The sequence below is a fragment of the Camelus dromedarius genome, chromosome 9 (genome assembly GCF_036321535.1).
Source record: "Camelus dromedarius isolate mCamDro1 chromosome 9, mCamDro1.pat, whole genome shotgun sequence".
In the NCBI taxonomy this organism is placed as follows: Eukaryota; Metazoa; Chordata; class Mammalia; order Artiodactyla; family Camelidae; genus Camelus; species Camelus dromedarius.
In genome coordinates this window covers 52,982,843-53,005,883 of record NC_087444.1, presented here as the reverse complement: position 1 = coordinate 53,005,883, position 23,041 = coordinate 52,982,843, and the positions used below count along the sequence as shown (strand labels likewise).

Genomic DNA, 23,041 nt, shown 5'->3' with positions numbered 1-23,041 from the left:
CCAGGCCCCACCCAGTATGTCTCCACTGGGTGGGTAATTCCCCCGTCTCCTTCAACTGGAGGGCCAGGTACCTGGATACACTGCCAAGTAAATCTCAGGATCATCAACAAATATGTGAGATCCGAGAACCAGGAGAGACTCACCCAAATTCATCTGGACTCCCCAAGGAGGCGGGTGGGCACAAAGGGCTGCTGCTGGTACCAAGGCTCTGGTTACTCGGAGAGTTCAGGTGGAGAGAAGTCTGTTCTGGGTCCCTTCATGGTGTCCAAAACTGCTGACTGAAATACATGTGCAGCTTAAAAGTTAAGAGTTATGTTTCATTTGGCAGGAGGACTCGAGCCGGGATGACAGCCTCTCAGATCGTTCTGAGGGACTGCTCCGAAGAGGTTGAAGAGGAGCTAGGATATATAAGAGCTTTACAACAAAGACCAGGTTGTTGGAACAATAAAATATTGCTTGTTATCTAAAAAAACCAGGTATCTCAAATTCAAGAATTTAGTGCTTTTCTATGTATGGGAGGAAGCAAACATTTGGATTCACTGAATTCATTCTTTAGACAAGCACCTAGCTATCTAAGGCAAGTATCCTGCCTTTTTTATTCTGAGTCTGCTCAAAGGGCACCGTTGTGAGTGGCTGAGAGGCTGGGCTGCAGGCCTGTCCTCACTGGGGGTTGGCGGCAGCCACTGATGATTTGGTTTCAGCATTCTTTGTTTACTGACATGGTTGCAGTATTTTCATTCACATTGTAGTATTTTCGTTCACAGACCGATTATGGATAATCTGCAACCTTGTTAAGCAACCGAGATGGAATTACTGCAGGTACCTTCTACTTTAATAAGCTGTGTGCAAACATAAACATGGAGAAAACATACAAAAGGATTTGGAGGTGTAGGGAAGGGTTTCTGCACAGTACAGGTGAAGACAAGGCAGAATTCCTCTTCTTTGTGGGCAGGGATGTGAGTCCACCTTTCTTTTCTGTAGTGGTTTCTGAGAAAAGTTTATGGTAATTAACGAACATTGACAAATGGTGGCACACATGGCATTTAAGAGATGGCCGGCTGCAAACTTGTGTATTGGACAAGTGGATTTCATAGGCAAGTGGTCAGGTGGATGGGAGAGAGATGGAGCCCAGGACTGGGCCCAGATTCAGGTTTAAATTGCCATTTCCTCACCATAGGGCCTTGGACTAGAAGGTAACGTCTCAACTGTTGGTGAATCTGTGAAATGGGCATGATAATATTCGTTTTTCCTGGGATTGTTGTAAGTTTTAAAGAGTATTATAGCACACCTGAAGCACTTAACACACTGGCACTTAGCAGTGTTCACTGTGTGCGGCCGCCCCACTTGGCATGTGTCAGAACCGTAAAGGCAGCATGTGTCTGTTGAGGATGCACTGGTAGCCCCTTGAATAGGTTATGAATTTGGTGATTTCCTTTAATACTTGTAACTCTGTGTGCCATGGGCCGTTATTTTCATGGGCAGATGAGGAATCTCAGGGTAAAGAAGACTGTAACTTGCCCAAAGCCAGACCATAATTTTGGGTGCAGGGGTCTCGGTTCAGCATGGGCCCTTGGGACTTCTGCCCTCTCCGTTCAGCCCCAGAGCCAGATATGGGGTCGGCTGTCACCCAGCCCAGAATACCCAGCAGGAAGCAAGACATACCTGGCCCTGTGCTGCTTGAGCAACAACTCTAGAGGAGAGACAGGTACTAAATGGATAAACATAAAAACAGACGACCGCAAACTGTGATCAGCTCTGAGAAGGAAAGGAACACGTCTCGCCTTTCAGAGCTGGGAGCTTTCCTGATGGGGCTTCTCTGGAGGCGTTCATCTCAGCTAAGCAAGCTCTGCTGCTGCACCAAGGCTGGAAGGCAGGGCGAGTGTGACCAGGTAGACTGGGCCTCGTTGATCATACTCATTCCCCATTAAGTGGCAGCTGTCACGGACACTTACCTAGTAAACAGATGTTGGCCATAATCATCACGCACTTTGCTCAGTAGTTTTATTGGCCCCACCTTTGAGATGAGGTAATTGAAGCTGGAGAGTTTGCTGCATGCCCGTGATTACCTTGGAAAGACCCCCACTGGTCTTTCAAACTAGACTGGTGTGGCTGTCATGTCCCAGCCCAATGAATGGCATCATGTAGCTTCTCCCAAGTGGCCCAAATGACTGACATTGATTTTCTTAATTCGTAGGAAATGGTATGTGAAAATAAGAGAAAAAGGTAGTAAGAAATTGTTTGGAAAACTAGAAAAAAAATCCAATTCTTCCCCACCTGGGGGAGCATACCCTGTGTCACTCACCCCACTCACTTCCTGGCACTTCGTCCCTGCCGACTCCGTGTTCAGAAGCCACTCTGAGCCTTTGAAGAACATCTTGCCTCATGACACTGTTGACTAGGACCTGCAAACTCTCTGTCCCTGGTTAACTCTCTCTTCAAAGCCATTTAAATTTTATGCAGACTCCTCTGCTCAGATGTAAGAATAGCCTTTTAAACATCTTGATGCAGCTCCTTAATGAAGATCTTGGGAAGGAAAAGTAGCCAAAACCTGGGAGGTATGCACATAGTGACTGTAAACTCTGCACTTTGTGAAGTTCAGAATCAGAGGGTTAGGAGTCTCAGGAAAGGCTTTTTTAATGTAGAAAGGGGAAAGTGAAAGGACGCAGGCTTTGTCAGACTGAAACATCTCGGTCCCAGCCAGCAAGGCACCTGCGTTCAGGATGGTGTGTGGGGAGTGCAGAGTTCTCACAAAGAAAGAATTGGTGGGATGGGAGGGAGGACAGTTAGGTTCTTTACTGGAGAAGGAAAACATGGGCTGAACATTTCCTGGTTGAATAAGAGGACTGAGACATGGTGTGCTTGTACTTTGGAGAGAAGGTTTTTTGGGGGACAGGCCTAGGGAGAACGCTCTCTGGCTGGGAAGTCAGCACAACAGGGAACCACAGAGAACAGGACAGACCCCAGGGCCCCTGCTGGGGGAGGGGCTGCCAGCCAATTCGAGCCCTGGGGGCTGCTTCTGTCCCTTAGCTGGGGCCTCAGAGGTCCCTTCACTACCCCATCCTGTTGATACAAGAAAACAGATGTGGGGCATGAGAAAGGCTGTATCCCAGGCTTTACTTGAGCCCCTGGAATGTGCCCCACCAAACGTGGGTCATTGGCTTCATGCAGGAAAGAATTCAAGAGCAAGTCACTGTTGAGTAAAGGTAGATTTATTCAGAGAGATACAATGAAATGCAAGAGAAAGGCCATGAGGTGTGGGGGTTGGGTGCTCAGATTAAAAGTAGGTACACACTCCACAAACAGAGTGTGGGCCTTCTCCGAAGAGGGAGAGAGAAGGGCTACATAGAGGCAGCGCTGTGTTGCTGGTTTTCATGGGCTTGGTGGCTTCATATGCTAATAAGTAGAAGGACCAGCCTAAGGGCAAGGGGCTGGGATTCCCACGAGTTGGCCATTTCCCACCCTTTGACTTTTATGGCTAGCCTTGGGACTGCCATGGTGCCTGTGGGCGTGTTATTCACCATGTTACTATTACAGTGGGTGTATAATGAAGCTCAAGATCTGCTAGAAGTTAAATCTCTTCATCCTGAGCCTCAAGGCCTATTGGGGGTTGTATCCTTCACCATTTTGATGTTAATTGCTGTGGCCTTCCTTGAATGGCTGTGCTCTGCCCCCTTCCATCCTGTCTCACTGTGATGACACAGAGAGAGCAAAGGCCGGGCCCTGCCTGTGCTCCTGCATTTAACAGGGAGTGGGGTGGGGTGGGCTGAGGATGACTCTGAGTGGTGAGAAAAATGTTTCAGATTTTCACACGTGGGACATGGGGACCTGCCAGCAGCCACCACAGGAGCTCACCAGCATTATCGCTTGTGTCACTCATCTTTTTCTATTTTTCTTTTTTTTTTAAGTATTTAATCTGAATTTAATATCAGGTTTTTTAGCAAAGAAATTTCTCCTTTTCTTTTCTTTGGGGCTCTTTTTGGGGGGGTAGGTACTTAGGTGTATTTATCTGTTAGTGGAGGCCCTGGGTCTTGAACCCAGGACCCCGTGCACACTAAGCACACGCTCTACCACTGAGCTCTACCACCCGCCCCATCATCTTTTTCTTTTTGCTTTAGCTGCCAAGAATCTTATAGCTGAATTTCTAGTTGGCCTTTAACACTTACCCTGACTTCATGGCATCCATTTTTATGACTTTACCTCCCCCTTGTTTCATTTAAATATTGAATCTCCATTTTCTCTTCACTCTCACTTTTGTCTTTTTGTTGTTATGGTTGTTAAGCTGTGTTTAAAAATTGTTTAATTTCTGTTTTAGCAGGAGGCTGAAAGTAAATTAATATGTAAACAAACTTATCACACTTAAATGCTTTTATACATTCTAAGCTGTTTAGTAGTTACTGAAAAACTGAATTGAATATTAAAGTGATAACATTTTTACATTATTTTTTAATTTTTTACAAATGTATAGCTGATTTACAATATAAGTTTCAGGTGTACAATAGATGATCCATTTATTGTTATTGTAAAACACTGGCTGTATTCCCTGTGTTGTAAGATACATCCTTCTTGCGTGTTTACGTTACATGTAGCAGTTTGTATAAGAAAGTTGGGTAACACAGAGTCTGGGGTGTGGCTGTGTCTGACCCAGGTTCACGGTCACCCTGCCTGTTAGAGCCCAGGCCCTCACTCCTGTCTGCAGGGGTGTGTGTGGAGGCAGCTCTCATCAGCGCTGGCACCACCCTCTGAGTGGCAGTGACAGCAGTGACAGTCTGTGGACATGCAAAGTGTTGTTCCAGGAGCTTTAAATGCATTCTTGCATTTAATAATTAAAGCCCTCCTGTGAGGAATCGTTTTATGTTTTTAATGAATAATACACTTTATTTTGATTTTGATAGACTTCAAACTTTAGAAAAATTTATAGGAGTAGTACAATGAACACTTAGATACACTTCACCTAAAAGGGCAGTATTTGTCCTTTTGTGTCTGGCTTATTTTAGCATACTGTTTCAAGGTTCATCCATGTTGTAGACTGAAACAGTAATTTATTCTTTTGGTTTAATAATATCTTTTTCTTTTTTGTTTGTTTGTTTTTGGTCTATTTTAAAGTAGTTTCATTGAAGTCTAGTCAGTTTATAATATTGCATCAGTTTCTTGTTTACAGCACAACACTTCAGTTATATTGGAACATACATGTATTCATTTTCATATTCTTTTTCAACATAAGTTACTATAAGATATTAAATATATTTCCCTGTACTATACAGTATAAACTTGCTGTTTATTCTATACATAGTCAGTATCTGCATATCTTGAACTCCCAATTTATCCCTTCCCACACCCTCTCCCCTCTGGTAACCATAGTTTTCTTTCTATTTCTCTGTGCCTGTTTCTGTTCTGTAGATAAGTTTGTCTTTTTTTGTTTTGGTTTGTTTGTTTTGTTTTACATTCCACATATGAGTGATCTCATATGGTATTTTTCTTTCTCTTTCTGGCTTACTTCTCTTAGAATGACATTCTCCAGATCCATTCATGTTGCTGCAAATGGCATTATTTTATTATTTTTTATGGCTGAGTAGTAGTCTATGGTATAAATATACTACAACCTCTTTATCCAGTCATCTGTCAGTGGACATTTAAGTTGTTTCCATGACTTGGCTATTGTAAATAATGCTGCTGTGAACATTGGGGTGCAGGTGTATTTTTGAATTAGGGTTCCTTCTATATATATGCCCAGGAGTGGGATTACTGGGTCATACGGTAAGTCAATTTTTTGTCTTTTGGGAAATCTCCATAAAGTTTTCCACAATGGCTCCACAAAACTGCATTCCCAGCACAGTGTAGGAGGGTTCCATTTTCTCCACAGCCTCTCCAGCATTTATTGTTTGTGAACTTCTGAATGATGGCTATTCTGACTGGTGTGGGGTGATACTTGATTGTGGTTTTGATTTGCATTTCTCTGATAATGATATTGAGCATTATTTCATGTGCCTATTGGCCATTTGTAGGTTTTCATTGGAGAAATCTTTGTTTAGGCCTTCTGCCCATTTTTGGATTGAATTGCTTGTTTTTCTTTCTTATCAAGTGTAAAAGCTGTTTATATATTCTGGGAATTAAGCCCTTGTCAATCTCATTTATTGCAAATATTTTCTCCCATTCCATAAATTGTCTCTTTGTTTTGCTTATTGTTTCCTTGGCTGTACAAAACCTTGTAAGTATAATTAGATCCCACTTGTATAGTTTTGCTTGTATTTCTATTGCTTGAGTAGACTGCTCTAGGAGAACATTGCTGAGATGTATGTCAGATGTTTTGCCTATGTTTCCTTCTAAGAAGTTTATTGTGTCTTCTCTACATGTTTAAGTCTTTAAGCCATTTTGAATTTATTTTTGTGTATGCTGTGAGGGAGTAGTCTAACTTCATTGATTTACATGCAGCTGTCCAGTTTCCCCTACACCATTTGCTGAAGAGGCTATCTATGACCAAAAGTTTGTGGGACTATTCTTGATAATTTTGTTTATCCATTCATTGATGGATGGATATTGTTTGTAACTTTTGGCTACTCTGAATGATACTGCTATGAAAATTGATGTGCAAATTTTTGTGAGAATATGTTTTCATTCTGTTGGCTGTACAGTTGGCCCGCCATATCTGTAGTTTCCACTTCATGAATCCAGATGGCTGATTGTAAAGGGACTCGAACATCCTTGGATTATGGAATCCAGGGTGGGGGTTTCCTGAAACCAACCCCCTGAGGATACTGAGGGATGACTCTACATGTACCAGAAGAATTGCTGAGCCATATGATAACTCTAACCTTTTGAGGAAACACCAGACTTTTCCAAAGATTCAGCACCATTTCCCCTTTCCAACGGGTGCGTATTGAGGGTTCCCATTTCTCTGCCTCCTGACTGACACGTGTTATTGTCCATGTTTTGATTATAACCATCCAAGTGGATGTAAAATGAGATCTCATTTTGATTTTGATTTGGCTAGTGATGCTGAGCATCTTTTCATATGCTTATTGGCCAGTTGTGTATTTATTTAAATCCTTGGCAAATTTAAAAATTGAGTCGATTTTCTTTATATTTGTCAGTTGTAAGCATTTGTTTTATATCCTGGATACTAGTCTCTTATTAGATATATGCTTTGCAAAATTTTTCTCCTCTTCTTCAGATTGTCGTTTTACTTTACTTTTTTTAAACATTAAAACAATTTCTTTATAGGGGAGGTAATTAGATTTATTCATTTATTATATTTTATTTTATTTTATTTTGCCAAGCATGCACTCTATCACTTGAGTTAACCTCTTCACCTTTCATTTCACTTTCTTGATGATATCCTTTGTAACAAATGGTTTTAATATTGATGAAGTCCAGTTTATCTTTTTTTTTTTTTTTTATCACTTGTACTCTTGGTATTGTATCTAGGAAACCATAGCTTATCCTAGGACCACAAAGATTTATACTATGTCTTCTTTTAGAAAGTTTATAGGTTTAGTTTTTACGTTTCTGTCTGTGATCCATTTTGAATTAATTTTTATTTGTTATATGCAATAGGGGGGTCCAGATTCCAGATTCATTCTTTTGCCTGCAGATACCCAGGTGTCTCTGCACCATTTGTTGAATAGACTATTCTTTCAATGGATTGTTGTTGGCACCCTTGTGGAAAACTGACTGTAGATGTAAGTTCCCTCCCTGCATTTTTTATTGTGTCTCATAGATTTATGTATCCAAACTTATGCCAGTACCATAATGACTTGAGTACTATAGGTTTGTAGTAAACTTTAAAGTGAGTCCTCCAACTTTGCTCTTCTTTTTCAAGATTGTTTTGTCTGACCTGTGTCCCTTGCAATTCCATATGAATTTTGGGGTCAGTTTTTCAATTTTTCCGAAGAACTCGGCTGGAATTTTGATAGGGATTCCATTGAATTTGTAGATCACTTTAGGGAGTCTTAACATTTTTAACAATATTGTCTACCATTCCATGAACATTGGATGTCTTCCATATATGTAGATCTTTTAAATTTTTTTGGTGATACTTCAAAATGTTCAATGTGTAAATCTTGTAAATTTTTGTTAAATGTATCTCTCATTTTATTTTTAATGCTGTTGTAAATGGAAAGGCTGAGCTTCTTAAGGGTGGGACTATATATCAATTTGTTTATTTCTAGGATTCTTACACAGCAAATATGCTAGGTTTATATTTCCTACATAAATCTATCCACAACTCCTCCCACCCCTGTGTTATAAGAAACAAACACCCAAGTTAAGCTACCTGAATACCTATGTGGAAGTGAGAAATGAGACCTTTGGGTGGGGCACAGTGCAGATGATACTGAAAGCTTATTCAGGATGGCTTCATGTTAATTTCTTTTAAACAATCCTTTCAGTGTATATAGTCAGATACATTAAGAACATGCCCTTTTGATGTGCAGAGGAGCTAAGACTAACATTTTCAAATAATTTCTAGTGAGAGTGTTGTACTTGAAACCTAATTTGCATCAATCTTTGAAGATTAATGTTTCAGGAGCTTTGACTAAAGAACAAATGTCTTTATTCAATAACTACAACTAAATGCTCAAACAACATGTAAGAGTTTGAGCAAACTGCCCCCGCCCCGTAGTGCTGGTTGGCTGCAGCTGTAACTGGAGTCAGCGCTTACCTCTTCCAGTATGCTTGTGCTGACCTGCACAAAGGGGTTCGTCCAACAGTTTGTCTGTAGTCTGTTGGACAAAGCCATAAAACATTGATTTAATGTTGCTGGAATGGAATCTATTTTTATTAATATTAAGTAAGCACATATTGAGTGCTTACTGTATGTTGGGAATTGTCCCTCAGCCTCACATGAATACTATTTCTCTTAAAACCTCACATATTTCCTTGTTATTACCACTTTACAGATGAGACTGAGGATTAGGTCTTCTTTATTTTGGGGGATCTCATTATCAATGATTGGAAGTTGTAAGAAAAAAGATATTGATTCATCCTGAGAATCAATTTTTCTAAGAGTCAGCATTGAAGAGGGTGACCACTGAAGAAGGTGATCATTGTTTGAGTGAGACGAGCCCTGGGTTGTACGGAGTCAGCATCCTTGTGCTGGACACGGCACGTGTAGTGCTGAGTGGTGGGTGAGGCGGTGCGGCCGTGCAGGGAATGCGGATGCCGTGCAGTTGGGCTGTGCTCAGGCCCGGTGGGGCTTTCTCTTAAGGGCAGCAGACCGTCATTGACAGATTTTAATTAGGGGAGTGGGGTACTCTAGTAGATCACTTTTGTGCTTGTAGAATGCTTGCAAACATTTACTAGGCTTGGCAGGATGTGATGTGATGAGTCAGAGTAGGGTGGCTGCGAGGTGTAGCAGTGTTCAATTTTCAAGTGGTTTTCAGTCCCAGTTTTGTGGCTCAGTAGCCGTGTCACTTTGGATGATGCCCTCAAGGAAGTGAAACAGCTTATCTAATCAATTGAAGCAGTGATGTACCCACTTCCCAGGACTGCTGTGGACATCCAGTGAGATAACGTGTGCACAGTGTGCAGTGTGGTCCCCAGCACACAGTCAGCGCTGAGTGAGTGCCAGTGAATACCTGGTAGGACAGGAGTGGGTGGTTGGACTCGGTGACTGAGGAAATCTGAGCCCTGAAGGAGGGGTCCAGGCACTTCTGTGAGTGATGGGCCTGAGTTGGGAGAGGCAAGGAGACCTTGCCTCCCGACCAGGGGCCCTGGGCAGGACGGCTATGGGAGGAGCACCATGAAGTCAGCTCTTTGAAGGTGGAGTTGGAGGTGCCCTTGAGACATCTAAGTGCTGTGTCACGAGCTCACAGAGGAGGACTGGGTCTGGGCTGTGCATTTTCCTATAATCGCAATCCCTGAGGACGCCAAGGTATTGATCACTGAACTTGAAGACATACTTTACAGGACAAGTGAATAGTAGTATCATCTCTGTCATCAAAGCTCACGTCTCTTTATTCATCACTCACTTTGCTAATTGGGTACTTACACAGCTCACTTCACCGCCCTCCCCTGGGCTCAGGCTCCACAGTAAAGAGCTGGTGAGCCTCCCTCTTTTCCAGAAGAAGACACATTTAGCTGGTAGCATTCTATACCTCACCAGACTTAGAATTTTAGTTTGTTGTTTTAATTCTATTTTCTGTTGGCCATCTCCTGACAGGAGAGACGTTTTGCCTCATGGTCATGTTTCAATTAGCTGTTACTGAGAATTGCTGATCTGATCCATAGTGTATGTATTCTATTAACTTTGTAGAGTACTTATCATTTTTCTGTCTTTGCCCTTTAATTTTGTTTGCCCTTTCAATATTCTATCCTATTTGGGGCCTTACTTTTTTAATTAAAAAAGTCTCTTAGCAGTTAAGAAAACTAAAGAAAAGAAAAAATGCACAAGATACCTAAATTTAGAAAATGTCTGGTGTGTTTTCTGTCTCAGCAATAGAGGGTTCTAGAAACTCGTGAAAACCTTCGTTACACAAGTTCCTTAAAATGCTGATTAAGAAATAAAACCTTCCTTCCTCATTTTTCAAGCTGTGCAGCTAATTGTCAAGAAAGTGAGGGGAAATCCTCAGAAGCCAAGACAAACCAGAAAGCAGGGATTCTGGGAGATACGTGAGCCTTAGAAGCCCTCAGGTGCTGGTTGGCTCCTGAACTGAGTTTCAGTTGCCCTGACAGGAGGGCAGGAGTTGAGCCCCAGGCCTCTCACTCTGAGAGTTGGATGGCTGATCCTATGTAAGTCCAAGCACATCCTGAGAAGCCTGCTTTACTAAAGGGTGAATTAGAAAGGAAAAAAAATTCCTCAAGGCAAGAAATTAAGGAAAGTGAATTTTGTTGGAAGAGGGGAAAAATAGCAAATCCAATGTAAGGATATAGTTTAAAGCTGTTCTGGCATGAGAGTGACCACAAACTCCTGGCAGGAAATCACGGCTCCTCCCGGAATGAGAAGTTGTGTTTTGAATGAATCAGTAAACAGCCATTCTGAAAAAGGCCTCCAGAGTCTTCTGGATGAAGATACTGGACCCAAACACCTCTCTTCCAAGGTCTCATTTAAATAACCAGAAAGGTTTTAAAGGAAAGAAGCCATAATCATAGTTCTTTTTATTGACATTACTATATGCTAGGAATTCAGAGGTGACTATGGAGATGTCTCCTGTTTTATGGACATTAATTTCTGTTTGACATAGTTGGGGAGCTGGGTGGAGGGAGGTGTTAGTCTGTTGTAATTAGCCAGGAGAGGAGATTAAGAAAGCAGTGAAGGTGGGTGACATTTTTAGCTGAGGACAGTCCTGTTCAGTTGGCTTTTAATTGCAGGCTCGATGAGTTGCCACTGGAGGGAATTGACCTTACGGAGGATGGACTTAACTCAGGTCTCTTCAGGAAGGACAAGTGAACCTGGAGAAAGACAGTCAAATCTGTGCAGACATTAAAGTCCATGTGAACGTGCTGTATCCTTGAGCCAAATTTAGGACAAGTAGGCAGCACTTCTTGAGGACAGAGGAGCGGTTTTTAAGGTTCTCCAAGAATGAATTCCAGGAAACCAAGACGGCCAGTTGTCAAACTGTGACTTTGCTCTTTGGACGGTGTAACCACCAAATGCATTGGCCTTTTATAGGTTTCCATTTCTCTTTAATACATGTCAGGTGATGAGGACGTGGGCACAAGCGTTTGACACCTTGTCGAGGTGACTTTGGGTACCTGCCTAGAAGCACAGGCACAGCTGCGGCTGCGTCATACATCTTGCCCCTCATCCCGTTCCCCTGCTCCATGATCACGGCAGAGTGGTTCCTTATTGACCTGTCCGTGTCCTATGTGTCATTGTAACCCAAAGAAAGACCAGACCATAATAGCTTGGCTTTGTTCTATTCCATCCTTCACTTCGAATTATGATGACTAATAGTGGACCCGGTTATGTTAGCAGATGTTTAACAAGTAGGGCTCTCAGTACAAACCTTGTAATCCCTGCTTTTTGATCTAGAGAAGAAAGTTACATTCTTTCCAAATTGTTTTGATGCACTTATGTGGGAAATTGGTGTAAGTTTGAATATGTATTTCCTCTCTGAATCATCATGGCTAGAGATGAATGTGGGCAGACATGGAATGTGTTTTCTATATTTGAACTGTATGGTCCCCTAAATTCTCCCCAGCTTTTTAAAGTCATCACTGGAGTGCTACCTCCAGAGTGTCCCAAAGCATCCACCACTGCCTGTTCTTCAGACACTGTGAGTTTCCAAGTTGGAGAAGGCTGCTGGCTGGTGAGGTATTCTCTGGCACATCTCTGGCTGGCTGATGTGGGCTTAGCACCCAAGACTTGGCAGACAGTAACTAACCACGATCACGTCCATTTCTGGGACACTCATGGAGAATTTTAGACCTATGCTAGTGGCATACGTTATTTCATTTATTTTTCCCAACAATCATAATTAGATTTTATCATCTGTATTCATAAGGAAACTGTCAAAGCGAGTGATGTGCAGACTTTGGACTGGAATATGGGTCTTTCTGATTCTTGTCTCTGTTCCCTCCTCAGCCTATCCTTCCAGATGGCCAGGAGACTCTTACTCTGTCTTGAGCTTCCTGCTGATGTTACCACTCTCTTTGTTTCTAGGAGAGGAAAACAAGTCTAAACTTACTTTCCAGTTGGAAATGGAATGGAGAGTTAACGTTGAAAGCCAGGAGAGTCTGTCCTGTGATGAAGTGGTCTCTGAGCCACTTCCAGTGGGACCTCACGTCACTGTCTGGGCCCTTGCTCAGCCTGTGCACAGGTGACAGTGCAGATGTGCCGAGCAGTCTTCCCAGAGAGGGCAGTGGGTTGGAAATCAGTTTGGGGATTTGGTTTCATTTCATAGGTTTCTGAGGGTCTTGGCCTGGCATTTCGAGTGGGAGCATTCCCTGTCCCACAGGCTCGTACTCTGGGCCTGTGCAGACCTGATGTGGCCTCAGCCTGAGGCTCAGGGCCTGTGGTGAAATGGAGCATTTTAGTCCAGGGTCTGTGGAGGCTCTGACAATTCTGGGTCATGGGACATTGTCCAGGATGATAATAATTCCTCTCCGAGTTTCAGATTTCCTTGCCTGTGAGCCGGGGTAGTAATAGTTTCTGAGATGATTGTAATGATTCAGTAAGGGGCACAGCATGTGCTGGCAGGTAGCTGGTGCTTAAGAAGCAGAAGTCGCAGTCACTCTGTCAGCCTCTCACTGTGTGCTCTGTGCTTTGAGAAGTTGTGTGATTGGTGAAAGTCCCGCCCAAACCCTAGGGCCTAGATTAACTGTTGTTCCTTTACTTTCCTTTCCTTTTGCTCCTTCCCTTCTCTGTGTCTCAGGTGTAGGTAGCAGATTCCTCTGTTTCAAGGAATACGGGCCTTTCTAGTAAAAGGACAGGCTGAACACGGAGAGGTGGGGCCCAGAGGGGGTCTGGAGCGTCTGCACAGCCCTGCTTCCCTGCGTTTCTGCATCCGGTCCCGTCAGTGCACGAAGTCAGCCTTCCTCTTCCTTCCTGTGTCATCGCGTCTCTGTTTTACAGGAAAACCATTTTTACATGTCTTTTTTCACTTACATGTTTCGTTCAGATGCTTGTTGCTTTTCTCCCTGTGCTTCAGCATTCCGAGGAGAGAATTCAGCAGTGCAGTATCCTCTCCGAGCTCTATGAGTTGATCGGTTTCCACTGCAAGTCCGCCTTCTTCAAGCGGGTGGCCCCCGTGAAGCGCCCGGCCCCCGGCATCCCGGTGCCTGGTGGGAAGACCTGCTACCGACTCCTTCTGCAGACACTTCCTGGCTACAGTCTGTCGCTGGACCTGCAGGACTTCAGCAAAGATTTTGGAACTAAAACATTGCTTCAGTCCCATTAACCATGCCTGGTTTGGGCCCTGCTGTCCTGTCTCATCAGGGTGAATTGTGATTCGTTTAGAACAGGGCTCAGCAGACTTTTTCTGTCAAGGACTTGGGAGTAAATATTTCAGGGTTTGCAAACTTCCTGCTCTCCGATGCAGCTGCTCAGTTCTGCTGTTCAGACGCCAGAGCAGCCGGACAATCCACACACCCACAGAGCTTTATTAACAGCGGTGGCTGGGGCTGGATTGGGTGTATGAACTGCAGTTTGTCCCCACAGCCTCCTCACTATTGACGCCTGCACCAGAGGGTGTATTTGCGACAATGGGTGAAACTACACTGACACGTCATCATCACCCAGAGCCCGTACTTGACACTAGGATTTACACTTGGTGGTGTGCACTCTGTGGGTTTGGAAAGATGTAAAATGACATGTATCCACCGTCACAGCATCATACGGAGTAGTCTGTCTTAGTGACCCTAAAAATGCTCCGTGCTGCACGTCATTCATTTCTCCTTCCCCTCTAGCCTCTGACAGCCACTGATCTTTTAGTCTCTGTGGTTTTGCCTTTCCCAGAACACCAGACAGTTGGAATCAGACAGTTGCAGAACCTTCCCAGATTGGCTTCTTTCACTTAATAATATGCATTTAAGTTTCCTCCATGTCTTTCCATGCCTTGATAACTCATTTCATTTTAACACCAAAGAATAGTCCATTTTCTGGCTGGACCACAGTTTATTTATCCATTCACCTACTGAAGAACAGCTTAGTTGCTTCTGAGTTCTGGTGATTATGAATAAAGCTGCTATTAACATCTGTATGCAGATTTGTGTGTGGACATAAGTTTCCATTTTGTCGAGTAAACACCAAGGAGCACAGTTGCCGGATCATATGGTAGGAGTACGTTTAGTTTTGTAAAAAATTGCCAGACCATCTTCCAAAGTATCTGGGCCATTTTACATTCCCACCAGCAATGCATGAGAATTCCTGTCGCTCCACAACCTCACCAGCAATCAGTATTGTCAGTGTTCTGCGTTTTGGCAGTTCCGACAGGTGTGCAGTGGTACCTCGCTGTTTCAGTCTGCATCCCCTTGATGACAGATGCTGTGGAGCATGTTTCCATAGACTTCTTTGGCATCTAGTTTCCTTCTATGATGAGGTGTGTGCTCAGGCATTTTGCTCATTTTTTAATCAGGTTATTCATTCTTCTTGTTGAGTTTAAAGAGATTTTGGTATATTCTGGATATCAGCCCTTTATCAGTGTGTCCCTGCACTTCACCTGCAGCACCGGAGTTGTCCTTTTGATCTCAGTGGAGTGTCAGCTCTTCAAAGAGGTTCCCTGTCTTCCCTCAGCCTAAATACAGTACTTGTATTTTTCACTTTCATTGACTCATTTTGTTCTTTTGAAGTAGCAATTCCCATAATTTGTAAGTACATTAAAAAAAATGGTAATGATTGAACACCGCTTCCCCCACCAGGCTGTGTGCCCTGTGAGAGCAGAGACCCTGTCCCCACTCACCATGTCCCATGACAACACATGGCAGATGTCCATGTAAATGTGTGAAACGTGGGGCCAAACCTGATGAGCAGCTATGACGACATGTGTTGGCTACCATTTATTGAATAGACTTTTTCTTGATCTTAATTATTAAATCACATCAATGAAACATGTTTCTTTTGAAAAATAAAACAACAAAGCATACCTCCATGTGATCGGTACTTTCTACTTAGCCTTCTGACCCAGGAGGGGATGTTCACCATCATTTTGTGGAGGAAGTTGGGGAGGTAACGTAGAAGAGTGAGATCAAATAAAGTAAAAATGATAACTATCAGCTGTCTTTATTTTCACTAAGACATAAAAGTTACTTTAAACCCTATCTCAGCTGTTGTTCTGCTGTTTTAAACACTTCTCATAGAATTAAATGGAAGCCCACTAAACCCTGAAAGGGAAATTGTGTTCTCAGGATCTGAAAAGTGTTTATGTCTATTTCTTGAGAAGCACATTTTCCCTGCTGGTTACAGAAAGTCGAGGCGGGAACACAGCCATGCGCTGTGTGTGTCTGCCGGCTTCACAGGCTGCTCACAGTCATTTTCATTTTCTTGTGTTGCAGTGTATGAAGATTTTCCATCAGACCGTTTGCTCAGCCATTTCCTGAATGAGGGATTGAATTTTCCACAGGAAATCTTATGAAAGAGAGTGACAAGGCACATGGGTTTCCCAAAAAGCAATAGTTGATGTAATAAACTGTCACATTGGTGAACATTTTGAATACAAGCAGGTTGAAAATTTTATCACTAGGTCATATGCCACAAATCTGTCTTAAGAAAAAAGGATTCAGATTTTATAGAAGAAGCAGTTTGAATGAAGTTGAAATTATAATTTGTACACTATTTGTTGTTAGAACTTATACTCAGTCTTATCATAATTGCCTGTGGTAGGAACTGGATCATTATTTATTTATTTAAAAAAAAATCCACTAGGTGTTATTTGCCCCATTCTTGATGCGCCAGTGCTGAGGTTAGTTAAGTTGGGCCATTTAGAATTCTTAGCTAGGTTTTCGGGACATTGATTTCAGCCTCTTTATCTTTTTTAAAATCTCTTATTTTGTGTCAGCCTTTGGTCTTTTGACAACTTGGAAACACTGCAGGGATCTGTCTTTCCCTTTATCCCTGCCTTTGTGGGAAAAGATTTCTGTAAGACAGACTACTAGGACATTAAGGATTTTATGTGGGGTAAGTTTGGTCAGCTCTAAGGATTTCAATTAATACGTATTAATACTTGCTATTCAGCTAATGATAGCAAAATTAAAAAATAATTTAAGTATACATCAATAAGTATAGTACAATAAGCCCATTACCTAAATTAAGGAATTCAGAAACTTTTCCATATTTCTTTTATTCAGACCTTTGTTCTTTTCCTTGTCCTTTGTTGAAGTATTTGGCAGCAAATCCCAGAAGACATGTCATTTTACCCTATGTACTCAAGTAGGCATGTCTGAAAAATGAGGGTGTTTTCTTTGATCAGGTTTTTCCATTTGACCCATGTGCTCGTTAAGTACCAGCTGTATCAGGCATCTCACTAGGCATTAGGGATCCTTGGGGCAATGAGACAGTCCTGGCTTCCAAGGAAGTTAAGGGCTGATGGAAGAAACCAACACAGGAGCTTAGGTGCCTCAACTAAGGTCCCTGTGGGATGACAACAATTGGACAAAATTTGTGCAAAATAGAGAGGGATTCACAGAAGGGACTGGTCAGACTTGTAGGGCAGGCAGTGAGAGAGGCGGTCAGCAGGGCTACAATAGGAGGAATCATTTGATCAGAATCTGAAATCCTTTCCACTAACCTTCCTACCAAACCCCCAGGGCCCATCACACTCAACCCTGTGCTGTAACTGTTTTTGATTCTTGTTACCACATCTCCTTCAGGAAGGATTTTAAGGTGGAAAATATTTAAAATAAGTAATTGTTGCCAGAAGGGACATAGAACAAGGAACATGGAAACAACACAAATGTCCAACAGCACATGACTGGATAAAGACGAGGTGATACATATCTACAATGGAATACTACTCAGCCATAAAAGATGCCATTTGCAGCAACATGGATGGACCTGAAGACTGTCATTCTAAGTGGAGTGGGGTGGAAAGAGAAAGAAAAATGCCATATGACTTCATTTATGAGGAATCTAAAATGAATAGCAATAATAATAAGACCACAAATGAACTAATTATTATTTTGATTTCTTGAATATGTGTAAGAACATCTGACTGTCCTTTGTGATTGGATTACCATATTCTGTTGATTATTCTTTTGTAGTTGGCTTTATTCCTCTGGTAACTATGTAAGTTTAAAAATCTAAAGCTCTAATCTGTTCTTAGAAACTAATTAGTACATATATGTAAACTAAAAAAATGCAGTATACTCTATACATGTATTTAAATGCAATATGTGTATCTGGAGTTGAACTGTAATAATTCTACCTAATAATACTGAAAAAGGAAAAAAATAATTTATTAAAAAAATAAACACCTCTCTTTAAATATTAAAACGTTCAGTTCTGAGATTCTGTGAAAGACAACATGGAAGTAGGTTTTTAACTTTTTCTCCTTGTGCTTCAGTGAGCAGCCTGGGCTGCAGAGCTTGGCTGCCACAGGCACCCAGGTCTTACCGGCTTGCTCCTCACTTGTTGGGAGGAAGGTTAGCTGCTTCAGGAGTATTTATGCTCTTAGAAGTTGCTGAAAACCCCACAGAGCTTCTGTTTACATAGAGTGTATCTGTCAATATACCCCATTTTAGAAATTAGAACAGAAAATTTTAAACCCAAGAACTGACAAGCACATGCTGTCCCAGCATTTTTTCAAAGCAGTGGTGCCACGGTGGCTTGTGTTGGTCCTAGAAAAACTGCACCGTACACTCAAGAATGAGGGTGAACACACAGATCTCATCTCAGCAATGCTATGAAGAGGTGGGACCCAAAGCCCCTAAGACAGTGTTGAAGTCCCCAGATGTCCCAGAACACACAGAGCCATGGGACCAAGAATCCAGTGTCTCGTGGATAATCAGCCGTGGAGACCGCGTCCTGGGTCAGGAGAAGCAAAAGTAGGGATAGCAGGCACACAGTCCTATTGACAGCAAAGCTTTAAAAGTGTTGAATTGACTAAAAGTTTGGCAAAGATTTGCATTTAGAATACTACATTTCCTCTCCTGGAGACGATAGAAGGATAACACTGATTAATAGAGGATGATTGTAAAGGATTAATTATGATACTGATGACATGAGCTGCTAACACTAACCCTGCACTCAGTGTAGACTAAGACTTTTATGTACACACTTCATTAGGTCTCCACACCCCTGCAAGGTGGCATTAAGCACTCATACAACCATGAAATCAGTGACTATAAAACAGTCACAAGGCTTCCTCTCCAGCATGAGGTAGCAAAACCAGCAATGATTTTCAATGACAAAAGCCAAAATCATATATATTCGGGAAAGAAAGCAAATGAAACACTGAAGAACAATAAACCAAAAGAGCAGATGGAATGGAAACTTTTATTGAAGAAAGCAATGATTGATTCAATTAAAACAGCTAATGTCCCTGGTATAATTGAACAATCAATCCAAATTTTGGAACAGTGTGTTGTGAAATTACAGTCTCATTTAATATTGGACCAATTTGATATGCATCACTGGTGCGATGTTAGCTATTTAGGTAAATAACAATATTCATATTTTTAAGTTAACAGGAAACATAACACAGGACTCCAGATTTAGGGAGAGAATGCAAACAACTACTATCATACTCCATCCAGTAAGGACACGTGTCCCTGCGTCACCAAAGCAATGAGAATTTGCACACAGAAAACACAGTTCTCCAGTTGTGACAAATATGAGACCGTGAGCCATGAATTATGAGAACAAGCAACTGTTTAAATGCCATGGGCATTTTTTTTTATCGTCTTGAAAACATCACTGATGCTCTAGGTAAGAAAAAGAATTGTTTTACTAACAAATCTAACTGACACAGGGGTTTTTCCAAGTGAGAAGGTAATTCCAAAAAGTGCAGTAAAATTAGTCAAGATGATCTGTGCAGTGACGGAGCTGATTTTAGACTGACCAGCATCACGATTCCCGGCTTTACTCTTGCTCTCTGCTCGTCACCTCTGACACAAGAACGCATCATATGAATTTTTTTCTCTTTAGAGAAAAAGAAAGATAAGTAAAATCTAACTACAATATGTGATATGAAAAGCGGTAATGAAGTTGTCTAACATAATAATGCAGCCAGTGTAATGTAGCACTTATTAGGGCACTAGAATTTTTTAAATCATGATTTATTTGATATCCTATTTCTATCCTAAAGGAGACACTTAAAGTTTTCTACTTTATTCAACATACCTTGTGGGGGTTGTGATATACACTGCTATGGCAGTTTTCAGAGATTTAAAATCGCCTCTGTGGTTGTGGTCAGGAAAGGCAAGGCTCCCTCACAGCTGCGATGGAGAAGGAATCCCCAGAGTCAGCCTCCGGGCAGCTTCTGAACCGCATTTACTTGCACTTGGCAGAGGACACCATCAGCAAGTGTAACTCTGACAAGGAGATTTCCCCGGGGACCTGGGAGGTGCTCTAACATTGTGAAGCCACTTGTTTCCCAGTTAGGTAAGGCTTGGAAAAATAGTTTATAATAAGTGACTTCCTTTGTATGTGCCTTGTGTCCTGAGAGGTCACTAATTAGCATAGAATATAAAATACCCCATAATATAAGAATTTAGGTACCCCATCTTTCCATCTACCTGTCTATTTGTTTATCATATCTATACTTATGTTACACTTTCTATGATGTTCAATTCCGGACACCAAAAAAGAAAGGTTACAAAATATTTCTTATACAAAGCGGGGACTGGGCCTAAGGGTTAAAAACCACTACTGCTAACAATAAAAACCAGGTAATATTTTTAATCTCAATTGCATCAGACCTTCCAGAATTCCTCCCTTAAGTTCACTGTTACAATACTAATGGAATTCCTGTTCTTCCAAGAATCAGGCCTGATTGCCACCCATCAAGATGTCTGTCTGTGAATCCCTAATTGTCCTCGAGGCCCCCGAACACACCTTAAGGGATGAACCTTCTTCAGTGTCCCTACTGTAGGGGAAACCTGGAAGCCCCAGGCACTGTCCAGGAGTCACACCTACCTGCAAAATTCAGTCATGTGACTGAAATGGGACAACCCAAGTGGTGTGATAGGGCTGAAAGCTCACCAAAAACAGGTTTGGGGGCCTTACCCAAGCCCTCCGGCTCCTAACATGAAGAAGGACAGGGAGGCCCAGTTAACCACGAGACTGGGGGCTTCATTACTCCATGAATAAAGGATCTGTGCCAGTGCCACCTTTAGACAGGGAACCCCAGAACCCAGACTTGGAAGCACCCTGTCCCCTCCCCTCTGAACAAATATTCTCTCAAGACACATAGTGAGATATGGGAGTCCCGGTGAGCTCTGGAATAAGATGCAATCTGAAGGACTGCTGGTAACAAATGGTGTGGAGCTCGGGCAGCCCCCAGGGCCACCAGCCCTTCTGGTACCACTGATGCCCACACTTCCATCCAAAACAGTTTCTTCAGGACCCTTACGCACACATAACCATCACACAAAAATGATTGCTTACATGTATTTTAAGAGAAATAACATTATGAGAATGCCAAATTCATGACAAGTCAGAGTCAAGACCCGAGAGTATTTACTGGATGAGATCTCACGTGTGCTCCCCAGTGAGCTTTAAACCCTTAGGACACAGTCATGGAACAGGCATTTTCTTTCTTTCCTCCAAGTTGGCTTTAGTGGAGAACTCCGTAGACACAGGAAGACTCTGGATCCCACCTCTACTACTTACACAAAGGGCTCACCATGTGGAGTGGGATCAGCGCTGGTGCGACCGGCTCCAATGTGAGCACACCCGTGTCCAGCTCCTCGAGGAGCAGAGCTCCCCCTACAGGAGCAGAGACCCCCAGGAGCAGAGCTCCCCCCACGGGCACTGCAGTGCCTGTAAGAATCAAGTGTCTGATGAGTGAGCCTAGGGTGGGCAAGACAGGAAGCAAGCACCACTCCCTCAAGCTCTGCAGGTGATCTCTGTGTCATCTTGAATAAATACAGTCAGCAATAAAGATGTTTGACAAGAGGGTAAAAGGTAAGGCCTCCCCAAATCTCCACGCATTCCTTTAGTGGGAGTCCTGGTAGAACACATGGCGACAAGAGATGCTGGCTTTACATGCACAAGTTGGCCTCAGGGCTGCAGGGGAGGCCATGGTGCTGCCTCTGCCCCACCTCCTGCCCTCGTCCCCCAGACCTCACAGGGGCCGCTGTCTCGTTTCTCTGACTTTCTCTCCTTGGTTGTGCTGCTCTTCCAGTTTTTAAGAGCTCATAAAAGTCTCACCAGAAAATCTTTAACAATGAACCCAAGTCAAATGAAATCAACCAAGGAGACACACTGCCTTCATCTTTACTTTATATTTTAGGAAGAAATTCTTGAAGACGACTCCCTGACCTGAAGGGGTGGATGGAGGAGAAAAGAAAACAAGACAAGCATTTTTGGCCCATAAAAATTGAGAGGTAACCAGATGGTGTCTAGTCTTCATTGCACCTCTCTGCCCGCACCACTTTCACATGCCCCTCCCCACTGAAATCATCAGAACTCGACTGAAGGAGACGGCTGTGCAAATTTATTGGAAACCAAAGAAATCACTACAGAAACAGTCTCCCAAACCCAGAGAGAACACTGTAAGCTGACCAGTGCCAGGATCTGAATACTAAAACATGCAGATCCAAGCTCCGAACCCCTCCCTGGTGGGTGTACTTACAGTGGGGTTGTCGCCGTGCAGTTTGTCTGCATCCAACATGTAAAAATAAAAGGGACTCCACTTTTCAACATCACAGTCCCTCTGAAACAACCGGTGGTCAATTAGCGCTTGTCAGCAGCAAAACTCGATTTTCTCCTCTGCACGTGGAGGTGAACACACAGAAGAGACTGATGATCCCCACTGCGAGTGTAGCTAAGCGTGTCTAAGCAAACTGGCTCCATCATCCTCCTGATGATCAGAGGAGTGTGTTAGCCACGGGGCTCTGCCCACTAACGGCCAGGCAAGGAGGGCATTTTCTTACATTGGGGAGAAAAAGGCTGGAGCAGCACTCTCTGGAAATAAATTCTAATTAAAACTTCAGGTGCGGTTCCTGCAGTGGAACCCACGCCAATAGATGAGGCTCCCTCCGTGCTGTCCAGTCATGTGAACCAGACTCATTAATATACCTGTGTGTTTGCTTTAGCAAGTGAATCATGTCTGTTTTCTGGAAATTACATGAGGGAGGAAAACCTTCCAAACATGTTCATTTATTTGCTGTGGAATTTGTTTAATCCTCTTAAGAGCATTTACAATGACAACCTTCTTAAATTAGGATCTTTGCCCAAGACACCTTTCCAGGCACATGCGCTGAAACCTAGGACAACCCAGAAGCAAAATCAAAACCGTTTCAGCTGCACAGCACCGCAGAATGTGTCCAGTTTGAGAATCAAGGATTTTTTCTCCACACAGTTTTCCTCCTCTGCCCGAATTAATCAGCCTCTGCTGCTCTTGTATAATGTGTATCTTATGACTCATCTTCTCTGCCTGTAAAATGGAAATGAGAAATACTTCTACCCAATAAAATGTCATAGAACTAACCCACAAAATTATATATA

General features: G+C 42.7%; 1 pseudogene; it reads left to right on the top strand.

The window, feature by feature from the left end:
* The window catches only part of LOC135322185 (trafficking protein particle complex subunit 9-like), a 62,994-nt pseudogene extending 41,614 nt beyond the window's left edge, over positions 1-21,380 (top strand).
* The last annotated feature ends 1,661 nt before the right edge of the window (positions 21,381-23,041 follow it).